At 42.8% G+C, this 25,746-nt stretch overlaps 1 long non-coding RNA gene across 1 annotated transcript in view; it reads right to left on the bottom strand.

Moving 5' to 3' along the window:
• Window positions 1-3,943: 3,943 nt before the first annotated feature.
• Window positions 3,944-25,746, bottom strand: part of LOC138427301 (uncharacterized) — a 32,747-nt gene continuing 10,944 nt past the window's right edge. The window contains exons 2-3 of the long non-coding RNA XR_011251947.1: window positions 6,198-6,399; window positions 3,944-5,958 (exon numbers count right to left, since the gene is read on the bottom strand). This is a non-coding gene — a long non-coding RNA (uncharacterized lncRNA). The remainder of the gene's footprint in view (window positions 5,959-6,197; window positions 6,400-25,746) is intronic.

Genomic DNA, 25,746 nt, shown 5'->3' with positions numbered 1-25,746 from the left:
TCAAGGACAGATAACCATCGCCAAGTTGCTTCTGCTTGCCGGAGGATAGGTTTTCTATACATGGTAGACCATCAATGAGGAAGGCAGAGAGAAAGAGGATCCCCATAAGAGGAGTCCATAATTTCGTGTACGTGCTGGGGTGGGGTGTGGAGTGGAAAGGAGTCATCGGGACAGGAGGCCAACGGCTGTCAGCATCTCTGGGCTTCTTCCAGGATAAAGCGCCTTTCCAGGGAACATTCCACCCTTCACCATGACTCCCATGTAGACTTTGTCAGTGAAGGGAACCCTTGACCAAGAAAGCCTTCTTTACGGTCAACAAACCTGTGAGGAAATGATGAATATTATTACAATAGCTGTTCCCTCATTCAACCTCTACCAAGTCTTGAATCTAGAAGGTCAGGTGTATGGCTCAAGAAATATTATCTTCTGTCAAGTACCTCAAGTGATGTGTTTGGTAATTTTTCAGACCTTACCTTGAGTATTACTGGTAGAGAGACATCTGGACTCGGCACCCTGTCTTGAGATGGTCCTGCCAGCTAATTACTGTGGCCTAAAAGGTCACTGTTCAGTAGTCTCCGTAAAATAGGGTCTATTATACAGAGTGAAGTAAGTCAGAAAAGCAAAAATCCTGTATTAACGCAAATATCTGGAATCTATAAAGACGGTACTGATGAACCTATTTGCAGGGCAAGCGATGGAACTGAAGACATAGAGAATGGACTTCTGGGCCCCGTGGGGGAAGCAAAAGGCAGGACAGATGGAGAGAGTAGCATGGAAACATATACGTTACCATAAGTAAAACAGATCACTGGTGGGAGTTTGTACGACGCAGGGAGCTCAACCCTGTGCTCCCTGACAACCTAGAGGGGTGGGATGGGGTGGGAGATGGGAGGGAGGGTCCAGAGGGAAGGGACGTATTCTTGCCTATGGCTGATTGTGTTGATGTATGGCAGAAACCAACACAATATTGTAAATCAATTATCCTCCAATCAAATAAAAAAATAAAAAATAAACTGTCATTGTCAGGCTTTATCTGTGCGTGCAGGGCATATAGGTGGGAGAGGTAGATCTGGAGAGTACGATGCTCTGGGATTCTCTTCAGGAGGTGCTCGTGGTCCTTCCACCCATGAGAGGGACCTTGACCTTCAACAAAGGGTATGAACAATGTCAGGTCAGCTTCCAGCCCATTTCCTGTGAGAATTAGTAAAGTATCCCCTCTAGGTGGACATTCCTTGATGGGTTCTGGCTTGGTGAGAGAAGAAAAGGCTAGGTTTTAGCCCTGCCTGCCCACAGTGGGCTGCCTTTGAACATTGTATACAATCTTCTCAACTGTACAGGATGGCCTTTCATTATATGAGATCCTAGTGGCGATTTAGTTGCTAAGTCATGTCTGACTCTTGCAACCTCATGGACTATAACCTGCCAGGCTCCTCTATCCATGGGATTTCCCAGGCGAGAATGTTGGTGTGGGTTGCCATTTCCCCCTCCAGGGGATCTTCCCAACCTGTGGATCTGACCTAGGTCTCTTGCATTGCAGGTGGATTCTTTACCATCTGAGTCACCAAGGAAGCTCTACCCTTGGCTTTCTCCAAGTGATGATCTTAGCCACCTGAGGGTTAATTCTAAAAAGTAAAATAGCTTTTTTGGGGGTGAGGGGTCCCTAATAAGGCCCTAAATAAACAGCATCCTTATTTTCAACTAGGTTCAAAACAAGTTGAGTAAATAAATAAATAAGCTAAAAACATTGCCTTTATTGGTGACAGAGGCTAGACTGTCAGCTTTTAAAAAAAAAAAATTGTATTCCTTTATCTGGCTGTGCTGGGTCTTAGTTGCAGCATGCAGGGTCTTCAGTTGAGGCATATGAACTCTTAGCTGTGGCATGTAGGATTTAGTTCCCTGACCAGGGATCGAACCTGGGCTCCCTGCATTGGGAGCACAGAGTCTTAGCCACTGGACCACAGAATGAGTCCCTAGATGCTACAACTTGAGTAGAAAAAAAGGAGCTGCCCTTTATTTGCTGACCAGTATCCATCTTCTCAAACCCAGGAATCAAACCAGGGTCTCCTGCATTGCAGGCAGATTCTTTACCAACTGAGCTATGAGAGAAGCCCTACCAGGTGCTAACTGACACTATGTCTAACCTTCCCATAATTTGAGGAGATCAATATTGTGGGCCCTATTCTGTAGATGAGGAAATTGAGTTAATAAGTTGGAGGAGAAGTCAAACCCAGGCCTGACTAGCCCCAGAAGCCCCACTTCTGACTCGGCATTGCCACTGCTGGAGAAGCAGCTGGAATCTCTGCAACCCAAACCCAATTAAATCAACCAACGATTCTTATGAGATTCCCAAAATTGTCCTCTGGCAGAGTTTTTTCCTTCCCCCAAGGTTCTCCTTTGGCACAAACCAAAAAGGCCTGGCTCCTTCAGCAGATCTAGAAATGCGTAAAGCCTCACGTCTTCCAATTCTAGGCCATTTTTCATTGCTCCTGGGAGCACTAGGTCTAAGGCCAGCATGGACATACTATTTTGAAACTAAAGGCATTTCTCAGAAAATGCAGGCATGGTGCCATTGCAAGGATATATTTCATATCATCACCCAGGTCTTCGGCCCCATGGTGCAGTATCACCGCGGCTGTCCTTCCGCTGGGGCTTCACCGCCTATGAAGAAAGCCTGCTCTGTTTAGCGTCGCTTCCCAAGCATGTTGGAAAAACCACATGCACAGACCCAAAGGGCTATTTCGCTCTCGTGGATTTTTATCGTTACAAACGTACATTTTTCCATGGGATAGTTCTTGCTTTAGGTCAGGTTCCTTAGAAGCAGAGCCTGAGATGGATTGGTTTCAAGAGATTTATTGTGTTCAAGGAAAAGGAGAGAAGCAGTCCTGATGGGGGAAAAGGGCTGAACAAGAATTTGGCTTCAGCTGGAGTCAAGCTTCTGCTTGATCCCATGGAGACCTCCGGAGTGCAGCCTGCACCACGGGGGTCATCTTGCCTTAAAGTTAGGAGGGTTGGCCCTGTGGACCCCCATGGTGGCCAGTTTGGGGCCACAGACCATGGAGGCCACATGTCTGTGTGCCTGTGAATGTAGCTACCTGGTTGAAGTGGCTACCATTTGCTCCAGGGGGCTCCCTCTAAGCCATGGGCATTTGTCCAGAGAAGGGAGTATCTGTGAATTACACGGGCCAATTGTCCCAGCAGCTCAGGGAAAGAGCGTGGGTGCGCTGGCTGGTAAAAAGGGCCTGGGCAGGGCACCAAAACCAGTTCTGAGTCACAAGACACAAAAATCATTCGAATCAGGGTACTGGTTCATTAATCTCAGCGTTCCCAGAGATTTTGCCTCATTATATATTCCTAGCTACACATTTAATTGGTGAAGAAAGCAAGGCAAAAACCAAGAGCAAAATAGTCCTGCACATCCAAGGAGCTGCAATAAAGATGGTGTTCAAGCAACAGTCAGCCTATTTCAACGTTCAGCCAGCCTGCTGGAAAACATAACTGTGACAGCTACGGCGAATTCCATTTCATGCCCAACAATACCGCATACAGTTCAGTCTTCCAGTGTGACCAACAGGTGGCACCAGAAACACCCACATTTATTCCAACTAATTTATGCATTACGTATATATTGGCTAAAATGTCAATTCCCCTCTACTCAGATTTCTCATGTGGAAAAGACACTCATAGCATTAAATCCACCTCCAAATTTGGTAACTTACAGCTTTCCATTTGCTATTTGACCTCTGTCTTGAAAGGTTACTTGAATGTGAAAAAAAAAAAAATAGGGTGATAGGGCCAGTGAATTCAGAAAGAAAACAGCTATTCATTAGCAAAAGGAAGGAAAAAAGACTGGAGTCCTGCATCCTTTTCCTTCAAGGTCTCTTGAGTGTGTAAATGCCGAAGATTATTAGGAAATATGTGAATAACAGGATAAAAAAGTCAAGGATACTGCCTCCAAAACATGAACTTTATTCCCGACTGAAAACAGACTTGGATGGCAACCAAGCTGTTCAAGGATTGCTCCGGCTAGTATCTGACCACGGGGTTCCACTCCGGGAAAGGTCTCTGGGTCCAGCGTTCACCATTTTCAAGTTTGTTTCTTTTGAAGTTTGTCCTTTATTGTTGGTGAGGGGAAGTAAAGAGAGGGAGTGGATGCTGCATCTTCCAATTTTTTTTTTTTTTTCTGAACAATCCAGCAATTACCCTTTTCTCCTATGTAGGGCAATCCAAGTTGCAGAAAGACTTCGAGAAAAAACACTGAACTGAGAATCAAGCCCCAGTAGACAATACAGTGAATGGAGAATTAGGCCACTTTTATTATTCGATTCTTCAACTATGTTATAAATTGTTTAAAATGGGGATACTGAGTCTCAGAAAGGTCATTTAAATGACCTTAGCCAGGTCCTTAGCCAGGATCTCAGTCCAGTTTCTCTGACCCTAAGGCCAAGTTAAATCTAGGTGTGCCATGAGCTCACCGTGCAAATTCGAACAAACCATGTTATCTAACTGGGCTTCAGCTTTATCTCTAACATGAGAGGCCAGACTGCATGGCCCCAACACACCTTCCAGCTTGAAACCTCCAGATTCTGAATACTACGTGTAAAGTGCAGTGTCTTGTGTACTGACCGGAGCTGGAGGTGTGGTTTGGCACCTCCGTCCGTAGGAAGGGAGGGTAAAGCTCACTTTGATAGTGTTCCAAAGTGGAAGGTGACACGGCTTTTACACAATGCGTGAAACAGTCTGGTTCTTGTATTTGGGGGGAAAGTAAATACCAGATCCTGATTAGCCTTTCCTATACCTGTCGTCAGCTTATTGTACTGTAAACACTGCGTCTCTGGGAGCCTTCCTTTTCAAATGAAATGATCCCAACGTTTGGAATTCCTCTTCTCATGCCATGCTCTTCTGCCACGCATGCCGCAAATGATTTTCACTGCCCTTCTCTGAACTTTGACTATTTTTACTCTACCTTTTGACAGCAAGACTGGTTAAAGGGAGTTTTGAGGTGGGGGGGGGGGTTGTTTGGGGAATTTTTTTGTTAAAGACTTGAGGCAACAGGACTCCTGAATGGTACATGTGGATTCCTTGCTTATTTATTTATTTATTTTTGTATTTTCTTTTCATTTATTTGGCTGGACCGAGTCTTAGCTGTGGCATGCGGGATCTTTGATCTTGGTTGTGGCATGCAAACTCTTAGTTGTGGCATGTGGGATCTAGGCCCCTGACCAGGGATGAAACCCGGGCCCCCTGCATTGGGAGTGCAAAGTCTTAGCCAGTGGACCACCAGGGAAGTTCCCCCACCCCCTGCTCATTTATATCTCCATAATGTGAATGGGAGAAGCCAGGAAAAGGGGAGAAAAAAAATTAACCTTAATTGAGTACTCACAATATATCAGACTCTCTGCTCAGCCTATTTGATGTCTTATCTCCTCTTGAGTGGGAGGCAGGGCAGTCTCCTAGTATAGTCGTCTGCCTATGCCTTCTAGTTAGACAGACCTGGGTTCTCATCCAGGCCCTGTATCTGCTTCATTATATAACTCTGGGCAATCTATGTAACTTCTCCAAGCGTTGGTTTCCTCAGTGAGATAACATAAGTAGCTAGTATAAGCCCAGAGTAAATGCTCAATGAGTGTTACTCAACATCGCTACCCTCCCGAAGGGCAAAGCTTATCTGCCTCACTCTAGAGAATAGCAACAACAAAAATAAAGTTCTAAGGAGTTGAGGAAAAGATTTCCAAGCTTATATTGATCTTACTCTGTTATGGATACCTATCATTTCTTTCCCCCAGTACCATTCTTTCCTGGGCAAACCATCCTGCCCTCCACTGTTTTGCGAGAGCAGCCGCCATACTCCGTCTCCAAGCTACTGGGGTGGGGCACGTGACTTTGGACTGGCCAATCAGAGTGTCTGTCTTATCTTTGTGTTGCCCATGATGGACCCAGGGCATGGTCAGCATGATTTTTCTGTAAAGAACCAATAGAAATATTTTAGACTTTGTAAGATATAAGATCCCTGTCACTGCTACTCAAATGTACTGTGACAGCAGAAAACACAGTCCATAAATGTATGGGTGTGGTGTGTCTAATAAAATTGAAATTTATGGACACCGAAATTTGAGTTGATACAGTTTTCAGATGTGTTACAAAATATTATCTTCCTTTTTCCCCCAACCATTTAAAAATGATGAAACTACTTAACTCACCTACTGTCCAAAAGCAGGAGACAGGCTGGATTTGGCCCATCGGTTATAGCTTGTTGACTCCTGGTCTAAGAGATGAGCATGTGACCCACAGAGATCAAAGTCCTGCGGTGAGATTTAATACATGCACACTGGGAGGAACTGTGTGGCTCATCCTTTTGAACCCTGATTCCCATGGCTGTCTTCTTTTCCACGTGCAGGAATCCTGTGACAGTGTGAGAACCACAGAGCAGAGAATCAGAGCCAAGCAGAGCCAGCTAAGGATGGAGAAAGAGAAACAGAGCCCTGAAGACTTCATCTGAGCCTCCCCTCTAGTGATGCCTGTTAGTTCCATGAACCCACGGATTCTTTTTTCCCCTAATCTAGTTTGAGTCAGATTTTGATCACCTACAATGAGAGGGTTCTGACAGAGACTTAAGGGTTTGTTTTCCTCATAATATTCAATACCACCTTACAAAATTATTAAGGAAAATGGAGACCTAGCATGTATTGTGTACTTACCATATGCCAGGCCATTGGGGAAGGTGCTTTCACCTGTGATCTCTCATTTATGCGTGTGTGCGTGCGCTCGGTCATATCCAGCTCTTTGCAATCCCATGGACTGTAGCCCCAGGCTCCTCTATCCATGGAGTTTTCCAGACAAGAATATTGGAGCGGGTTGCCATTTCCTACTGCAGGGGATCTTTCCAAACCAGGGATCGAACCTGCGTCTCTTGCACCTGCTGCATTAGTGGGCAGATTCTTTAACCACTGTGCCACCTAGGAAGCCTGGTTAGTTCTTGTAAACCCATTGAACCTGGCAATATTTTTACCTCATTTTACCAAGAGCACAGATATGTCTGATGCCGGTCTGTTGCTGGCCCAGATCCAGTGTTTGAAGGTCGAATGGAGCAGCTTGCTAGGATTGGGGCACACTGAGGGAACAGACTTTTCAGGTCCGTTTTCTCTCCCACTTCACTCCCCTGGAAAGACTGATGGAAGAGCCAGGGCACGCTTAATCCCTTTTCTGAGAACGAGAGCACGCGCCAATGAGGAATCCCTGCTGTCCCCTCTGGCCACCCTGGGTGCTGGGGAGTGGCCATCCTGGACTTCCCACCCAGCTGCCCGGCGGAGAGGCGACGAGCAGCTGAGGCGCTGGGCAACAGCCCGGGTTAATCCAGGCTGCAGTTTGCAACCCCCTTGCAGGACTGATCAAGGATTTCCTTCAGAAGTATCACTTCCCAGCAGCTGGCTGGCTTGATTTTGCCAACTGCTTGTGACCCCTGGCTGCACAGGAAGCTTCAGCAGGTAGAACTTGGCCAGCCTGAGGAGGAGACACACCCCGGAGCTCCTTAGGACAGAACAGAAAGGTTTGCACAAACAAGGTTTGCATGATACAGGATGAGAAAGGTGCCAGGGAAAATAATCCCCCATGTCCATTAACCCTCTTGATATATCAGCCCTTTGAGTTTTGGCCTGAAGACCAAGAGCTACCATAGCAACAGCTATAGGTACTTATTGGAGCTACTGTATCACCTCCCATTTCCTATTAAAATAGCCACCATTGGTTATCAAGCAATCACTAAGTACCAGGTACTTTACTTATATTATTCTCAATCATTTCAACAACCCTGCAAAGTGGACGTTAAATATTACCTACTATTTTATGAACAAGGTAACTGAGATGGCTAGAGGTCAAGATATGACGAACTCTAGGAAGGAAGGGGAATTTACACCTGGTCCGTCTCTATTTCCACCTCACTGTCACAGGGGTGAGGGATTAAGTGAGAAGACAGGGGCAATACGTTTCCAGGAGCTGCTCAGGACGGGTCAAGCCACCAGAAATAGAAATGCGACTTGAGGCTTGAATCCCTTTTCAGGCTTTGGGACACTTGGAGGCAGAGATTTTTGTTATTTTGTGTTTATCCAGTATACGCTCCACACCCAGCTCATACTTAGCTCTGAGCAGGGACACAAAGAGTGTTTGTTAAATGACTGAGAAAGTGAGGCCTGGTGTCTGCTTTCTGTAAAACAGGAAATGGCTGAGGGGCCACTGACTTGATGAGGTCTTCTCTTTGTGTATGTCACTTTTAAGATCTCTAAAAAGTTCTCAGGTTCATCCTGAGAACTCTCAGGTGCAGCCACACTACAATTTAGTGCAATGGACAGAAGTTTACATAATTTTACAGGTCATATGATAGGCAGTGATTTCACAAGTGATACCCTGGAAGTGGAAGTGTTAGTCACTCAGTTGGGTCCGACTCTTTGCAATACCATGGACGTAGCCTGCCAGGCTCCTCTGTCCATGGAATTCTCAAGGCAAAAACCCTGGAGTGGGTTGTCATTCCCTTCTCCAAGGGATCTTCCCAACTCAAGGATCGAACCCAGGTCTCCTACATTGCAGGCAGATTCTTTACCGTCTGAGCCACCAGGGAACATACTCTGGTGGCGTAAAAGAGTTAATGCATCTTTCAAAAATATGTCCCATTGGACTGCTGGAGAGTAGCTTGAAGTAAGGAATGAACTTGGTTGAAAAAGCTTCTTTCTTTTTCTTTTTTCGCTAAACCTTAACCAGGCTCTGATCAAGTGCTAAGTGTTAAAAAAGCTAAGCAGAGACCTCTAGAAGGCAAGTTTTTCAAAAAGGGAAGGCAGAATACAAAATTAAAAGTCTTTTTTAAAAAAAATAAAATGAATCAACTATACTTCAATAAAATATATATTTTTAAAATATTGAAAAAAAGGGAAGGAGGAAAAATTAGAGAAAAGTTAATAAACTGGAGCTTTGACTGTTTCCTTCCTAGCAGGGAAACCCTGAGCCCAGTTCCCTTTTGCCTGCTCTTTGAGGCAAGGCTGAATTAGCAAGCTATAAATTCCACGCGCCTAAGTGTGAGGAATGTGGAGACGAATGTGGGGACGTCTTCATTCCAGAGGAAAGGGCGTGAGAGTGGGCCAGCTGGAGACGGAAGACAGGACATGCCCCAAGTGCGCGCCAGCGGAGATTTGAAATTAGAATCTAGGCTCAACCTGCATCTAGGTTTTAAGAACTCTGTAAGTAGATAGGGCTGCCAAGCAGTTGGAGGGCATTTTGTAGAGACCTGAGGTGACACAGCATTGATTCACCCAGAAAAATGATCAGCATATTCATCATTATTTGAGTCAGTGTATCTTCTTGGCAAGGAGCAGCATTTGGGCAGGGAGCTCTGACCTGGGGCATTTGGGTAACGAAGAGAGAGTCCTGCCAAGGTGAGGAGGGAAGGTCAGCTGGTGCAGAGACGCTCCTCTGGCTTGGCCATCAAAGGCAGCTTGGTGGAGACAGGCTGTCTAAACAACTTGCCAAATTTCCTGTGGATGGTAGGCGACACCCTCCCATAGCACTCGTGCCCTGGGATCCAGGCCTGGCACTTACTCTGGAACTTGTTGTAGAAGATCATTTTTATTAGAAAGTGTGGTTTGGAGTGTAAAAACTGCAGAGGACTCTATCTTTAAAAAAATCAATGTTCGTTGGCACAACTAAAGTTCTCTGGGTTCTTAGATACTTAACAACAGCCTCTTTTATCACCACGATTAGCCTAGGTAAAATGACTATGTGGGAACTAAGAATTCAAGGACGATGGCCCTCTTAAGGTTTGCTTTGCGTGGAAGGATTCAAATGTATATTCTCCTAATGTAACCTCACCCAGTCACAGTGTGGGTGGATCGTGGAAAAGGTATTGCCTTAAATGGCCAGAAAGTGGGGACTGTGGGCTAACTATACCATTACTGTGTGAAGTGGGGCAAGCTATTCAACTTCTTATATCTCATTTTCCTTACCTTTAACATCATGGAGACAAGAGTGTTTTTCCTTCCCGCAGGAGTTCTTGCCAAAGGTAAATAAGTGACCATATCCTTTTTTAAAGAATGGAATGGATTCAACTGCTATACATGAAGAAGGGTTGAGGGTCTGGATGTAAAACTCAATTCTGTGATTTAACAACTGTCTAATCTTGGACATGGGCTTCCCGGGTGGTGCAGCAGTAAAGAATCTGCCAGCCTATCTATGCAGGAGACGCAAAAGACACCGGTTCAATCCCTGGGTGGGGAAGACCCCCCTGGAGGAGGGAATGGCAACTCACTCCAGTATTCTTGCCTGGAGAATCCCATGGATAGAGGAGCCTGGCAGCTACAGTCCATGTGGTTGCAAGAGTCAGACACAGCTGCGCACACACACGCATGCCCGCACGCACACATGCACACACACAATTTTGGACATGCTTTTTTTTTTTCAATTGGAGTATAATTGCTTTACAGTGTTATGTTAGTTTCTGCTGTACAAAAAAGTGAGTCAGAGCTGTATGTATACATGTATCCCCTCCCTCTGGAGCCTCCCTCCCAAGCCTTGCGCCAGCCACCCCTCTGGGTCATCACGGAACACGGAACACTCTCTGTGCGGGACAGCGGCTTCCCAGCAGCTGTCTGTCTTGCACACGGTGGTGCGTGTCCATCAGTGTTACTCTTCCAGCTTGTCCCGCCCTCCCTTGCCCTCCGTGTCCCATATTGGACATGCTTCTTGTCAATTTCCTGGTTTCTAAATACCACTCCCAAGAAGCTGCTGTGAAGACTAAAAAACGTATATAAAGCACTCAGCTTATAGATGGGGCTTGCTAAATTATACTGGTTATGATTATTACTTTAATCAAGCAAGAAGCACATGTTAAATTCATAGACTGGGACTTAAGCTGGAATATGGGAAATATTAATTTTTATTATTGTTATCATTAATGTTTCTACCAGATATGAAAAAAATATTTAGAAGCAGAATCTCTTTTGCCTCTCTAGAGAATGGCTGAGTAAAACAGGAGTGAATCCAATCTGTGCAGAGCCACCTGGGCCTCACTGGACCTGGATCTTTCCCTACCATCTCCGGAAATCCTGTTTCACACACAGGAGTTTCCATTTGATTCAAATAGGAACAGTGAAGGGACTAAAACCACTAACAGTGTTTAATGCATAGGCAAAACCCAAACTGGGGAGAGGCCTCAGACATGATTCCTCAGCAATAACTTAGCAGCAACCACAGCCCCACAAGAATGATGTTCTGCCAGAAACCTCAAAGCCAGGGTGGTGTCCTGCCACCAACTCACCACGAGAGAGTGTACCAAAACAGTGGGGAGGAAGGAGCCACGGTTTAAAAATTACAGGACAAGGAAATGCAAGTCCAAAATGTTCATGGGCAGAATGTATAATAGTCTCATAACATCTATAACTGCTAAGATAGAACTAACTACACCAGGACACTTAATCTAGTAAAAACTTACCATTAGGTAACAAAGTTGGTTAGGCTTGCCAAAAACTAATAAAACACTTAGATATTTATTTTTCTAGCTGAAGAGTCTTGTTGCTATGCCCAAAATGTTCTTCTGCCCACTATGTCTTTGTAGAGGCAGGGTCAATTTTTGTGTTTAGTGAGTTTCTGGAAACTTATATGAAAAATTTAATGTTTAAAAATCAAGCAATGGCCTTATATGTTAGGTGAGGAATTTTATCCCCAAGAAACAAAAAAATTATAAAGTCCCCAGAATATTTATCAATGGTTTAACAACATATATATGTGATTATTTAAAATGGTCAAAATGCAAATCAAACATTACATATAGACAATTAAACTTCTTACCTAAAGTAATTTCTTATCGCAAGTTCTGCTCTGAAACTATTTGAAATGATATTTTGTGGATATAAAGTATTGGATTAGGGTTAGGAAGGAAGACTTTCTTTTTTTTTTGACTGTGAAATATAGCTTTTACTGATGATTTCCATGTATCAGATACTAAGCTAAATACTTTGCAGTGTGTCTTATTTACCCCTCCTAATATTCCTACTACGTGCCCTGGTTAGATCCATTTCATAGAGGAGGGAAATCAAAGTGCAAAGAAGTAATTTGCTTAAAGACACACAGCTAGAAGTTACACATCAAGATGACTTTAGTTCATTGATGATAATTAATGCTATTATAGTTCATGTTATTAAATATATGTGATGCTATATATTTAATGTTTTTTTGAAATATATCTTCAGAAGAAATTTTCTCCCTCCTTTAGGAAGGAAGACTTTCTGATGATAATTTTTCACTGGCTTGGGCAGGGTATTTTGCAGAGCAATGAGGCAACTGATAAGTGGATTATCAGGCTATTTAGTTTCCATCAAATTTTTATCTTGGATTAAGATGGTGGAATGATTATACAAATTAATCTTGTTTCTCCCACCCTCAGACCCCCTTAAAATAACATAAATGATAATAAAAAATAATTAGGGTTGGCACATTTAGCAAAGAAAAAACCCCAAAACAACAAAAAAGGATACCCACTAAAATATTTCAGATAAGCAATGAATAATTTTTTAGTATAAATGCACCCCAAATGTAATATTTTGGATTTATTATGTTTATCTGGCAACCATAAAAAGGATTAATCCATAACACTGTACTGTTGGTAGATCATGGTTAGGAAGAATTTGAGGAGCTCATCAGATTGGTTTTGTCTTACAATTCTGCTTCTAGGCATTTAACCAATAGAAATGAAAATATATCCACAGAAATACCTGTACAAGAATTTCACAGCAGCTGTATTTATAATAGTCAAAAATTTAGAAACAATGTTTCTCATCAGCAATATTGTGCATAAACAATTTGCATTTCTGACAAGTTCTACTGATGCTGATGGTTCAGGTATTTTACTAGGAGAACTACTTTTATAAAGAAATCTATAAAAAATAGATTAGCTCAGAAAGAAAGATAAGTGATAGAAACTCCCAGCTCAGAGTAAGGGTGACTATAAGTTAAGGGCAGTAAGGGGCCTTGAAATAATTAATTACCTGGATAATTAATCACAAGCTAATTTGAATAATACCTGGATAGTTAATTACAGACCTGCATCCAGAGCAGCAAAGCCAGTCATGTCCCTGACCGCCGCCACCCCATCACCACCACCCCTGAATAGCCAGCCAGCAGCAGCAGCCTTCGACCCTGAGTTAAAGTCCCAGTAGAACAGCCCTGCAAATGGTGGGAACTTCCTACTGGGGAAGAATAGGATATGTGGCTGTAGAGGGCTGAGAGAGATAAATTGAAAATTACAAAATGGACTCAGAAGGAATAAAAAAATTTAAGTCATCTTTGCTTAGGTGAAAATTTCATTGACATCTTCCAGTGCCAAAGTAAAGCCCTTCTTCTCTGGCAATGAGGGAGGAGGTAGCGGTGAAGAGGATGAGAGGTTTTAGCCTGCCCATCTGCCCTACGATAGGTCCCTAAAGTGGAGTCTGTTCGTCAGAGCCCTGTGCGCCTATAGGAAGACCACAGCCACTCTTCCTTTCAGGGACGAAGCCTGCTGGGGAAAATGAATCTGAGTTGCTGCAGAGGCAGCCCATAGCAGGTAACCATAAGACTACGAACAGACAGCTAGGAATGACCAGGTAAGTGCGGATCACCAGCATCAGGGCTAAGAAGAAGCAAAAAGACCAAACTGACCAGAGGCAGCAAAGCTAACTCAGTGAGCAGAGAAAGACTTGGAAAAATATGAATTTGCATAGCTAGGAGCATTTGAGAGGTTATCACGTGCATAAAACAAAAATATGTAGAATCACAGCTTGAGGCTGCCAAAGAAATTTAATAGGAACTAGACGTGGCTGGGGACTGTGTCTCTTACTGCTTCTCTCTTGTTTTCTTTGTAAATAATAATTTAGCTAGATACAATAAAATAGGCACAAAAACTGTGAAACAGAAAAGATGTGAGCCTGCCAAAGCAGCCTTGTGGGCTGGCAGGTGGCGCAGCCATGGGATACCTCAAATTGCTCATTAAACTGCGAGGGTAGGAAATTCCAGATTTGCTGTGGGAAAGGCATTTTAGGGGTGGCATGTGTCATGTGTGAAAATTGGGTTGTATAAAAGCTGAATATGTGAGAACTGAGAGCCATCTGTGTCCACATTCCATTTGGCTTTCCCCAGAGCTCAGTAATATAAATCTTTCTGCTTACACTTGAGGTCACCATAAGAATCATGTCTGTATATCACTTCACCGCTTCATAGTTTACAAAACACTTTTGCTAATTATTATATTTAATCTATATCCTTGGGAGGCAGCTAATATCCTTGTTTTACCCTAAAGGGAACAGAGTCAGCGGGCAATTTGCCTCTTCCTTCCAGGAAATAGAGAAACTCATCAGAAAAGGCAATTTTGCAAATTGTTTCCCAAAGGATGTTGTGCAGATTGTTGATCCCATAGGATGTGGTTGTCAAACTTTAGTGAGCATTATTAGAATTGCCTGCATGGCTTGTAATAAAAAAAGAAAAACACACAGATTGCTGCCTTCCACCTTCCTCCATCCCCAGCTTCTCATTCAGTAGATTGGGTGGAGTTTGGGAATGTGCATTTCTGACAACTTCTTAAGTGATGTTGCTGCTGGTACAAGCTTTGAGAAACACTTCCAGCTTCCCTGGTGGCTCAGACAGTGAAGATCTGCCTGCAACACAGGAGACCCAGGTTTGATCCCTGGGTCAGGATGTTCCCCCGGAAAACGGAATGGCTACCCACTCCAGTATTTTTGCCTGGAAATTCCATGAACAGAGGAGCCTGGTGGGCTATACAGTCCAAGGGGTCTTGACAAAGAGTCAGACACGACTAAGTGACTTTCACTTTTCACCATAAGATATCCTCTCTTTAAAAAAAAAAATTTTTTTTTTAATTTTTGGCTGCACAGATTTTCTCCAGGTTCAGTGATCAGAGACTAATTTTCTCTGAAGAAAGAGCTCTGTGGTCAACCTGAGAGGTAGTGATTTTGTATTAGGAGATAAAATAATTCCTACTTTATAAGGAAAGAGGAGGAAAATAAATATACTAGGATAACAGGATTATGAATAATTTTTATTTCAAAAATCGTTTTAAATGCCATAAGTGTCTTATCTTTTAAACTAAAATTGAGGGGGAGACTATAGTATACTGAAAAATAACCAAAATAAAAGAGCATCTACAAAGTTTAATGAAAAATTCTTAATTATCTGGGAAAATGCTGGTGATATACAGCATGGTTTGAACTACTGATCTTAAAATAGTTCTTTTTCTGTGAGCCAGATTGCACACACACACAAACACACACACACATGTCTAGAAAGACACACAGAGAAAATGAACTGCTGTAGAAATTTTACAGTGGTTATCTTTGGTTTTGACCTTATGCATAATTTTTAGTTTCTTCTTTTTACTTTCTACACTATACACATATTACTTATAGAGTCAAGAAAATAAATTGGTAATTTTTAAAAAAGTGCTTAGGGTTTGTACAAACCTCAAAAAAAAAAAATCCCCATGGTATTCTTTTTTTTACAAATACTATCTTTAAAAATCTCTCTTTTTTTTTTTAAACCAATTTTTCTGATAGAATTACACATTTCTTGTAACATAATTCATACAGAAGATAATTTGGGGCTATTTACTAGCACAAAAAGAGGATTATCCCATTCATCAACCTGGATCAAATTACCACATTTCAGTGCATATAGGCTGTAATTAAGGCAAGTCTAAACTAGACTGATCTTTTCTCTTTTTTTCCTTCCTTCCCATAATAATCTATTTTCATCTCCTTACCTACTTTTATTGTTGTGTATTTTACGTATTGTTATGTATTTTACCCAACTGTATTTGAAAACTGCCACAAAGTTACAGGCCAACCTCTGATATTCATACATAACAATAAATGTCTTGTTAATATCAGAAAAAGAATGGTAAACCTGTGCATACTGGGATACCGATTGCAACAACCATGTACTGCACAAGTGGACTCCCTTGCCACAAGTTTCTCTATAGGGGAAATATTTCCCTGCGAGAAAGAATGAATCAATTGTTCAAAATTAAGTGAGTTAAAAAAACATTTCCTTTTACCACTTCCCATTTTCCATGGGGTCGCAAAGAGGCTGACAACGACCTAGCAACTGAACAACAACAGCAACAACCAGCTTTTCCTGTTTCCAGATTTCAGCTCTCAGGAGCTGCTCTGCAATTCTGAAATTGCTTTTCTTGCCTCTTCAGTCACCTGTCACAGGAGGTTCTTGCTCAGTAATGATATTGTGAGTTAGATTAATAACTATTTTTGTGCGTCAGATTTAAAAGTAAAGATTCTGTTTCCCTTTGAAAGGAACTATAAGATTTCATCTTTTAACCAACTGAACAACACACGAAAAGCAGCCTGCATGTGTGTGTGCTGAGTCATGACTGACTCTTTGTGATTCCATGGACTGCTGAGTCATGACTGACTCTTTGTGATTCCATGGACTGTAGCCTGCCAAGCTCCTCTGTCTATGGGATGTCTCAAGCTAGAAAACTGGAGTAGGTTTTGCTATTTTCTTCTCCAAGGGATCTTCCTGGCCCAGGGATCAAATATGCATCTCCTGTAGTGCAGGCAGATTCCATACAGCTGAGCCATTGGGAAAGTCCCCAAAGCAGCCTGAAAGTGAAAGTCACTCAGTCGTGTCCAACTCTTTTCGACACCATGGACTATACAGTCCATGAGATTCTCCACGCCAGAATGCTGGAGTGAGTAGCCTTTCCCTTCTCCAGGGGATCTTCCCAATCCAGGGATCGAACCCAGGTCTCCTGCATTGCAGGCAGATTCTGTACCAGCTGAGCCACAAGGGAAGGCCAAGAATACTGGAGCGGGTAGCCTATCCCTTCTCCAGCAGATCTTCCCAACCCAGCAATTGAACCGGAGTCTCCTGCATTGCAGGTGGATTCTTTACCAACTGAGCTACAGGGAAGCCCAAAAGCAGCCTGAAAGTGAAAGTGAAGTCGCTCAGTCGTGTCCGACTCTTTGCTATCCCATGGACTGTAGCCTACAAGGCTCCTCTGTCCATGGGATTTTCCAGGCAACAGTACTGGAGTGGATTGCCATTTCCTTCTCCAGGGGATCTTCCCAACCCAGGGATTGAACCCAGGTCTCCCACGTTGTAAACAAAAGCAGCCTCAGTTCAGTTCAGTTGCTCAGTTGTGTCCAACTCTTTGAGACCCCATGAATCGCAGCACGCCAGGCCTCCCTGTCCATCACCAACTCCTGGAGTTCACTCAGACTCACGTCCATCGAGTCAGTGATGCCATCCAGCCATCTCATCCTCTGTCGTTCCCTTCTCCTCCTGTCCCCAATCCCTCCCAGCATCAGAGTCTTTTCCAATGAGTCAACTCTTCACATGAGGTGGCCAAAGTACTGGAGTTTCAGCTTCAGCATCAGTCTTTCCAAAGAAATCCCAGGGCTGATTTCCTTCAGAATGGACTGGTTGGATCTTCTTGCAGTCCAAGGGACTCTCAAGAGTCTTCTCCAACACCACAGTTCAAAAGCATCAATTCTTCGGCACTCAGCTTTCTTCACAGTCCAACTCTCACATCCATACATGACCACTGGAAAAACCATAGCCTTGACTAGATGGACCTTAGTCGGCAAAGTAATGTCTCTGCCTTTGAATATACTATCTAGGTTGGTCATAACTTTTCTTCCAAGGAGTAAGCATCTTTTAATTTCATGGCTGCAGTCACCATCTGCACTGATTTTGGAGCCCCCCAAAATAAAGTCTGACACTGTTTCCACTGTTTCTCCATCTGTTTCCCATGAAGTGATGGGGTGAGAATTTCTTTGAATGCAATTGGTTTATTCACTATATATTATGAAAAAAAATCTGCGACTTTATTAATTTAAAAGGCAGCATTAAAAACTGAAAAGGAAGGGGAAGAAATAGCTTATCTGTATTCATTTGGAGCTCCCCCAAAAGGAGCCCTCCAGATGGGGCATCAAGATAAGGCTGACCACCAGAACTCACTGCTGGCACTGAGTCACTGACCGTGCTGCGTGCGGCCCTTTCGTTCTGCCCTGGAAGCAAGTGGCCTGAAGCCCCTCTGAAAAGCACCTCCCCCTCCTCTCTCTCTTGTTCTGAACGGTGTTTGTGTCAGTCTGCAGCTGTGTATGGTATAATGTTATGTCTTATAATCCTGCATCACTTCTATCCTTTCCAGTCATATCTGATCCAGAAAACTAGGTTCCAGTGAAAGCAATATGCAGTGATTTTATATTTGTGTGCAATGTCCCTTCTTCCACTGAAGATATTTGATGTAAAAGAAAAAAAAAAAATCAGTTCCACAAAAAAACACCAAAATGATGAATGTGAAAAAAAAATTAAGACATTTCCATTACTCAGCCATAAAAAAATAAAATAATACCATTTGCAACAACATGATTGGACTTAGACATTATCATGTATTCTGAAGTAAGCCAGACAAATATTATATGAATAGTTTTATTTGCAAAAATGACGCAAGTGAACTAGTTTACAAAACAGAAACAGACTCATAGACAAAGAGAACAAACTTGTGATTACTGAAGGGGAAAAGGGAGGAGGGATAAAACAGGAGCTTGGGAAAAAAAAAAAGAAAACAGGAGCTTGGGATTAGCAGATACAAACTACAGTATGTCAAATAGATGACAGTAAGGTCCCATTGTATAGCACAGGGAACTATGTTCAATATCTTATAATAAACTGTGATGAAAAGAACTCGATAAAGAATCTGCATTTATGTATGTGTAACTGAGTCACCTTGCTGCACATCAGAAACTAGCACAAACTGTAAATCAAGTCAATGCAAAGCAAACAAAAAAACATTTTCCAGGTAGTCCAGGATAATTTATTATTTTTGCAATAGGGAGCTTAAATCAGGGCCATTTAAAATAATCCCAGATTGTTCTTATTCTGTAATATGCTCATGAAAAGACTCTTAAAAATTGAGTTAATAATGCATATACTGTATACCAGGCTTCCCCCTGACAGCTCAGTGGGTAAAAAAATCTGCCTGCAATGCAGGAGACACAGGAAATTCGAGTTCAGTCCCTGGGAGGTGAAAGATCCCCTGGAGGACGAAAATGACAACCCACGTCAGTATTCGTGCCTGAGAAATCCCATCGAGAGAGCAGCCTGGTGGGCTACAGTCCAAAGGGTCGCAAAGAGTCGAACACAGCTGAGCGACTAAGTGCACGCATACACACGTACTGTATACCTCCTAAGTGGCCACTATTGTGACATTTATAAAGTTTCCTGCCATAAAAGAACTTCTCTCTAAATTGATAGAAATAAAATTTACACATAGGAAACAAGAAAAGATAAATGCAGGACAGAAAAAACGAGTGGCTCAGTGCAGTCAGCCCACTAAACAGCAGCAGGAGCTTTGTTCCAGTCAGCTTTTGTTCTTGTTCCTGTTCAGTCACTCAGTTATGTCCAACTGTTTGCGACCCCATGGACTGCAGCACACCAGGCCTCCCTGTCCTTCACCATCTCCCAGAGCTTGCTCAAATTCATGTCCATTGAGTCGGTCATGCCATCCAACCATCTCGTCCTCTGTCATCCCCTTCTCCCCCCGCCTTCAAACTTTCCCAGCCTTAGGGTCTTTTCTAATGAGTCAACTCTTCACATAAGGTGGCCATAGTATTGGAGATTCAGCTTTAAAGTCAGTCCTTCCAATGAATATTCAGGACTGATTTCCTTTGGGATTGACTGGTTTGATCTCCTTGCAGTCCAAGGGACTCTCAAGAGTCTTCTTCAACACCACAGTTTGAAAGCATCAATTCTTCAGCGCTCAGATTTCTTTATGGTCTAGCTCACATCCATACATGACTACTGGAAAAACCATAGCTTTTGACTATACGGTCAGCAAAGTAATGTCCAGTCATCTTTAAATCTCTCTAAACAAAGGTCTCACAGATCAGTGATAGTTCAGGGTATTTAGCAGCATAGTAATTCTTAAAGAATTGTAAATTTCAAGTAAGGCAAAGTGAATTCTTGCTCTTCAATAAGGAGGCATTTTTTTTTCCCCTTCTTTCTGCTTCTACTACCAGGCTTCAGTACATTTACTATCCACTGTAAGCCAGTGAAGGAAATAGACAAGGGAGAGCTTTTCCCTTTAGGAAAGTGTGCAGCTAGGATTCTCTTGGCTGCAAGTAACAGAAAAGCCCACTCGAATGTACACAATAAAAACAAAAATCGCCTATTTCAGAAGAAGCACAGAATGAGGATGGGTTATAGATGTATCAGGAGCAGAGGCTCCTATTAAAGAACGAGGACTTTTTATCTGCACCTGTCCATCTCCATCTTCAGGCTGGTAGCAAAACGGTTGCTGTGTTTCTAGGGGGCATCCCCAGGTGTGGACAGGGTCCAGGGCAGGGATGAGCAACCTATGACCCCAGGTCAAATCTGAACCACCATCTGATTTGGTAAGTTAGGTTTTATTGGGGAACATTCTTCTGAGGTCCTTTACATATGGTCTGTGGCTGATTTCATCTTATCATAGAACTGAGCAGTTGCCACAGGGAACTTGAAAAGTTCTCATGAAGCACTCCAAACAAGAGAGAGCCAGACTCCTGCTGCTTGCTGCTCACAATATCCATCCCTATGGCCAATAACTCATCTATGCATCCGCCCACCCATTGACCCATACTTTCAGAAACATTTATTGGAAGAACTTTCCTGGTGGTCTAGTGGCTAAAAATTAATGCTTCCAATGCAAGGGGCCCAGGTTTGATCCCTGGTCAGGGAAGTAGATCCCACATGTGGCTACTAAGAGTTTGATGCTGCAACTAAAGATTTCACCTACTTCAACAAAGAACAAAGAGTGTCACAACTAACACCCAGTGCAGCCAAATAAATACATATTTTTAAAAAACCCCAAAACCATGTATAGGGTACTGTCTGTCTCTGTATGATGTATAGGGTACTATCTGTCTCTGTGTGGGTACCTTAAGCGCGTGCACACACACACACACACATATACACACACTACACTATTTTAAGAGAGAGAGATTCCCAGAAACTTGCTTCCTAGAAACTTGTTTCTGAACTGGCTGATTCTGAACATTTCTCAACCCTTGTTCCTTATGACTGCCAGTCCTGGACTAGTCATTCTCAATCTTCTCCTTTTTCAGTCTAGAGCACCTTCTTCTTGGGGCTCCTTTGTACACTGGGTCTGATCCTTTAATAAGTGAAGACTGTGAGAGTGTATGGCAAGGAGAAGAGAGGAAAGGAAAATGGAACAGCATCTACTGAGGGTCTCATTGTGCAGGACACCCTCTGGGCTTCTTGTCTTCACACCTGAAGTCAGGGACAGGCAGGTATGAGGAACCTTGGCAAGCAGCAGAAGAAGGGAACGGAGATGGACACTTGTATTAATACTTACCAGGGAGAGTTCCTTGCTCCAAATTATTTGACAGTTCCCTGGGACCTTTTCAGATCAGGCTCCTAGTAAACTAGATATTCTTTTTAGATTTTCCCTTTTGTCATCTTTCTGAGGCCCTGAAAATTTAAAATTAGAGTGAAACTAAAGATGGTGTTGAAAAATATTCCTTTGAAAGGAGCTTGTGCAAAATGTTAACAATGCTGATCACAAAGATAATAGTATCAATTTTATGTGAAATGAAATATGAAGAGAAGCATTGTTTATTGAGCATCTATTATGTGATTTTCATATTAATCTCATATTCCCAATAAACCTGTGGTATGTTAAAATTACTTAAGGAGAGATTTAGTTGAAAAATGCAGAAAATCTAACCTGAGTGGTTTAACAGCTTAGGGATTTCAAAATCCAGCAGTTGATGCTGGCATCAATTCAGCATCTGAGCGATTGACATCAAGGAACTAGTCTCTTTTTCTGCATCACTCTCCTTAGAAAGTTGGCATTTGGTCTTATGCTTGTCATCTCATGATTGCAAGATGGCTGCATCAACACAAGATATCACATCCGCATTGAAGGTACAACCGAGAAGGAAGCCTAGGGCCTCCTGTATGAGTCCCCATTTTATCAGGAACACAACAACTTTTCCCAACCCCGACCCCCCACCCCCTGCTTAGACTTCTAGTTAGATATCATTGGCCAAAACTAGATCAGATGGATACTTTTAGCTTCAAAAAAAGTGGACAAAGTAGGAAATAGGATTCCAGGGTGGCCTTAGACTAGGGATGGGGAAACAACAACCAAACCTATTTTTGTAAATAAAGTTTGTTGCCACATATCCACACTTGTTCATTTATGTATTGTCTATAACTGTTTCCACACTTCAGTGGCAGAACTGTGACAAAGACTCAGTGGTTTGCAAAGTCTAAAATTCGCTCTCTCACCTTCTACAGAAAAGTTTGCCGACCTTTGCATTAGACCGCTCATGAACCATCACGTAGTTTAGGTACTTTCCTCTCCCAAACAAAACTGGGAGAGCTTCTGACAGCCCAAAGGATGGACCCTGTCCCTGGGGAGGCCACCAGTATGACCTGCCACACTATTGCTATGTGTTTTCGATGTGGAGACCAAGGCTCCAAGAATGTTAGTCAACTGATAAGGACACAGGTTGAGAGACTGCAGCCTCAAGGTCAAACTGAAGACTCCCTGGCTTCATATCCTTTTGACCCTACCATATTTTTGTGTGTTTTCTCATCTGTGGAGGAGCTGTGAGATATTCATTATTCAACTCCACCCTTCATGAGTTGTACAAAACAGGACAGAGAGCCAATGGATCTATCTTAATGAGTTCAGAAGGTAATGAAACATTTACTTTAAAAAAAAAACCTTTTGTTTTCTTCTTTTTTTTTTTTTTTTTCTGGCTGCGCTGGGTCTTTGTTGCAGCATGCAGGCTCTGCACTGTGGCACGTGGGGCTTCTTCTCTAGTTGCAGTACTCAGACTTGGTTGCTCCAAGGCCCATGGGAGCTTAGTTCCCCGACCAGGGATCAAACCCACGTCCCCAGCATTGGAAGGTGGATTCTCAACCTTGTACCACCAGGGAAGTCCTATGAAACATTTACTTTTAAACTGCATCCCACTGCTCACTTTCCATCTTGTTTTCTTTCCACTACATGTCTTCATGGGCTAGCAGACCCCGAGCAGAGGTGTTTTTTGGTTTCGCTTTTCATCTTTTCACCCCAGCATGTCACATACACACAGTGCCTCATACATAATAGTGAAAGTGAAGTCGCTCGGTCGTGTCCCACTCTTTGCGATCCTATGGACTGTAGTCTACCAGGCTTCTCTGTCCGTGGGATTTTCCAGGCAAGAGTACTGGAGTGGGTTGCCATTTCCTTCTCCAGGGGATCTTCCTGACCCAGGGATAGAACCCGGGTCATACATAATAAGGACTCGATAAAAGTCTGTTGTGCCCCTCTAACCTACTCTTGTCTCAGAACAAGCACATATATAAACCATTCATGTTTGTGTGCATTACCTCCTCAGTGAGTCGGTGGATTACATCAGTGAGTATCCACGATGCACTCAGCATATGCAGAATGGCTGAATGACATCTCCACCCCATCACAGGCCCCTTGGGACAGAACATGATTGCGGTTGCAGTGTTAAAAGGCAACACGGATCACCTTTGGCCGGGCTGCCTGGTCTCATCTCTGTGTGATTGCGGCAGCAGCCTCGATATGGATCTCAGACCTCAGCCTCTGCCTGCCTCTGTCCGTTTTCTGCAACCTTGAAACAACGGCACAAGGGTTAAGACAGCTATTAACCCTTAGCTGTTATCAGCTGTTATTAACCCGATCAGCTGTTATCAGCGTACTCTGGGATGGATACAAAGGGCAAAGTTTTGAACCGAAGAAGAGGAAGGCTTTTGCAAATATATTTTTCTTTTCACCTTTCTCTGTAACTCGGTCTAAGGGAAACAGGAAGAGATCCCTTCGCCTCTTCCCATCTTCCAGCCCAGACGTCCTTAGCTTCCTCAGATGCTCTCTATCTCTCTTGCCTGCTGGTCTTAGCCATTTCCTTAGCTCAGGAGATCCTTCCTCTCCATTCCCTTCCCCTTCATCAAGCTACCTCCCCTTCTAAGATTCTACTTTAGAGTCAACTTTCTTCCCCAAAGCCTGCTTCAGCATTTAAAGATGCCCCTTATAGCACAGCCAAAGCATCCTATACCGTTTGGCCTAATTGCCTGTCCCCCAGATTATCTCGTTTGGGCCTCTAATTAAAACCTCTGTGGAGCCGCATGCATTTTATCCCATGCGTTCAATTAGTGACTGATCTGTGAAAGAATGAGAGCAGGGGTAAGAATTCCAAGGGTCGGGCCTGGGAATTCCTAGTTACGTTGGATCACTCTTCCCTTGAGGTTTCTATTTGTTCCTCAGACTTTGGGAACTGTTAACCAGAAGGAGCTTCTTTGTTTGGAGATCTTATCCTCGTCCTTCACCATGGGGTGTCGTTTTCCTCTGTCTCTCCAGCCAGGCCTTCCTTTGCAGCCAAAGTGACTGCCCCCCAGCCCTGTAAGTGTTGGAGCCTGGTGCCCTGGACAGAGTGCAAAAGCTACAGTGTAATCTTGCTTATTCTCAGGGCCACAGACCAGAGGAAACAAAAAGCACACTGATTGGGCTCCCCTGATGGGAACCAGCCAGTGGCTCTGAAGTTTCCCTCTGGTGTTTAAAATTCCTTATCTGGCATTGCTAGCAAGTCAGCAGGCCCACAGGTCAATGGAGCCTAATCTCCAGAGCTGGCTCTTCAAAGAGATATATGCACACCACTCCTCTGGGTCAGATAGCTGTGCCAGGGAGAGACGGGAGTAATTGGGTTCCGTCAGCTTAACACATATATAACACAAGCCATTCACCAGTTTTTAAAAAGCAAAAGTTTTTTTCCCCCCACCATTGTAAAAGTAATCAGCACTCACTGAAAATTTGGCAAATGCCAAAAAGTGCAAAGCAAAACACTCCTCAACAATTTAGTATATTTGACATGTTTATCTTTCGCTTTTTAGTAGGTGAGTTCCTTAATAGTTGTCATTGTATACATTTTGTTATCAATATACATTTGTATTCTGGCTTCTTTTTTTTTTTCTGCATTTAAAAGTATAGCAGGAATATTTCCCCAACTTTTTACATAATTGGGTAAATATGGTTTTAATGGCTGCCTCGTGTATTTATTGAATATTTTATTTCTTCATTGTTAGGTATTTAGGTGGTTTCCAGTATTTTTCATTTGAATTGTTATGAATGTTATTGAACATAAAGCCTTTTCTAAATTTACACTTACTTCCTTAGGCTGGAATCCCAGGAGAGGAACCAAATAATTTGAGTATTTAAGATTCTTGGCTTTCCTTGCAAGATAATTGACAGAAAGGCACTACTAATTTATGCTTCCACCAGCAATGTTTGAGAATGCCAGTTTATTACACCCTAGCCAAAACTAGATGGTCTTCTTCAATACTGTATATTTTTCTCGTTTGGTAGGAAAAAATTTCATCATGAGTTTAAGTTGCATTTCGTTTATTTATTATTAATGAAGTTAAACATGTTTACCAAGTATTTCTTTTTTAGACAATCTATTTATGTCTTTTTTCTCTCTCTCTGTTCGGCCTTATACTATTTTTCTTGTTAAATTTCATGTGACTTAATTCTTATCTTCAAATACACTGGGAATACGTTCTCTCTGTATGTTGTTTTCCATGTGATTTTAGCTCTCCGGGGTACAGAAAATTGTTTTTCATACTTCGATGTATTGCTTTTTAACATTGTGTTATTGTCTGTTACTTTTATTCATTTATTTTTAAAGATCT

The sequence above is a fragment of the Ovis canadensis genome, chromosome 21 (assembly GCF_042477335.2).
Source record: "Ovis canadensis isolate MfBH-ARS-UI-01 breed Bighorn chromosome 21, ARS-UI_OviCan_v2, whole genome shotgun sequence".
Classification (NCBI taxonomy): Eukaryota; Metazoa; Chordata; class Mammalia; order Artiodactyla; family Bovidae; genus Ovis; species Ovis canadensis.
The sequence above is the reverse complement of the archived record's forward strand: the minus strand, read 5'-3'. Positions and strand labels throughout refer to the sequence as shown.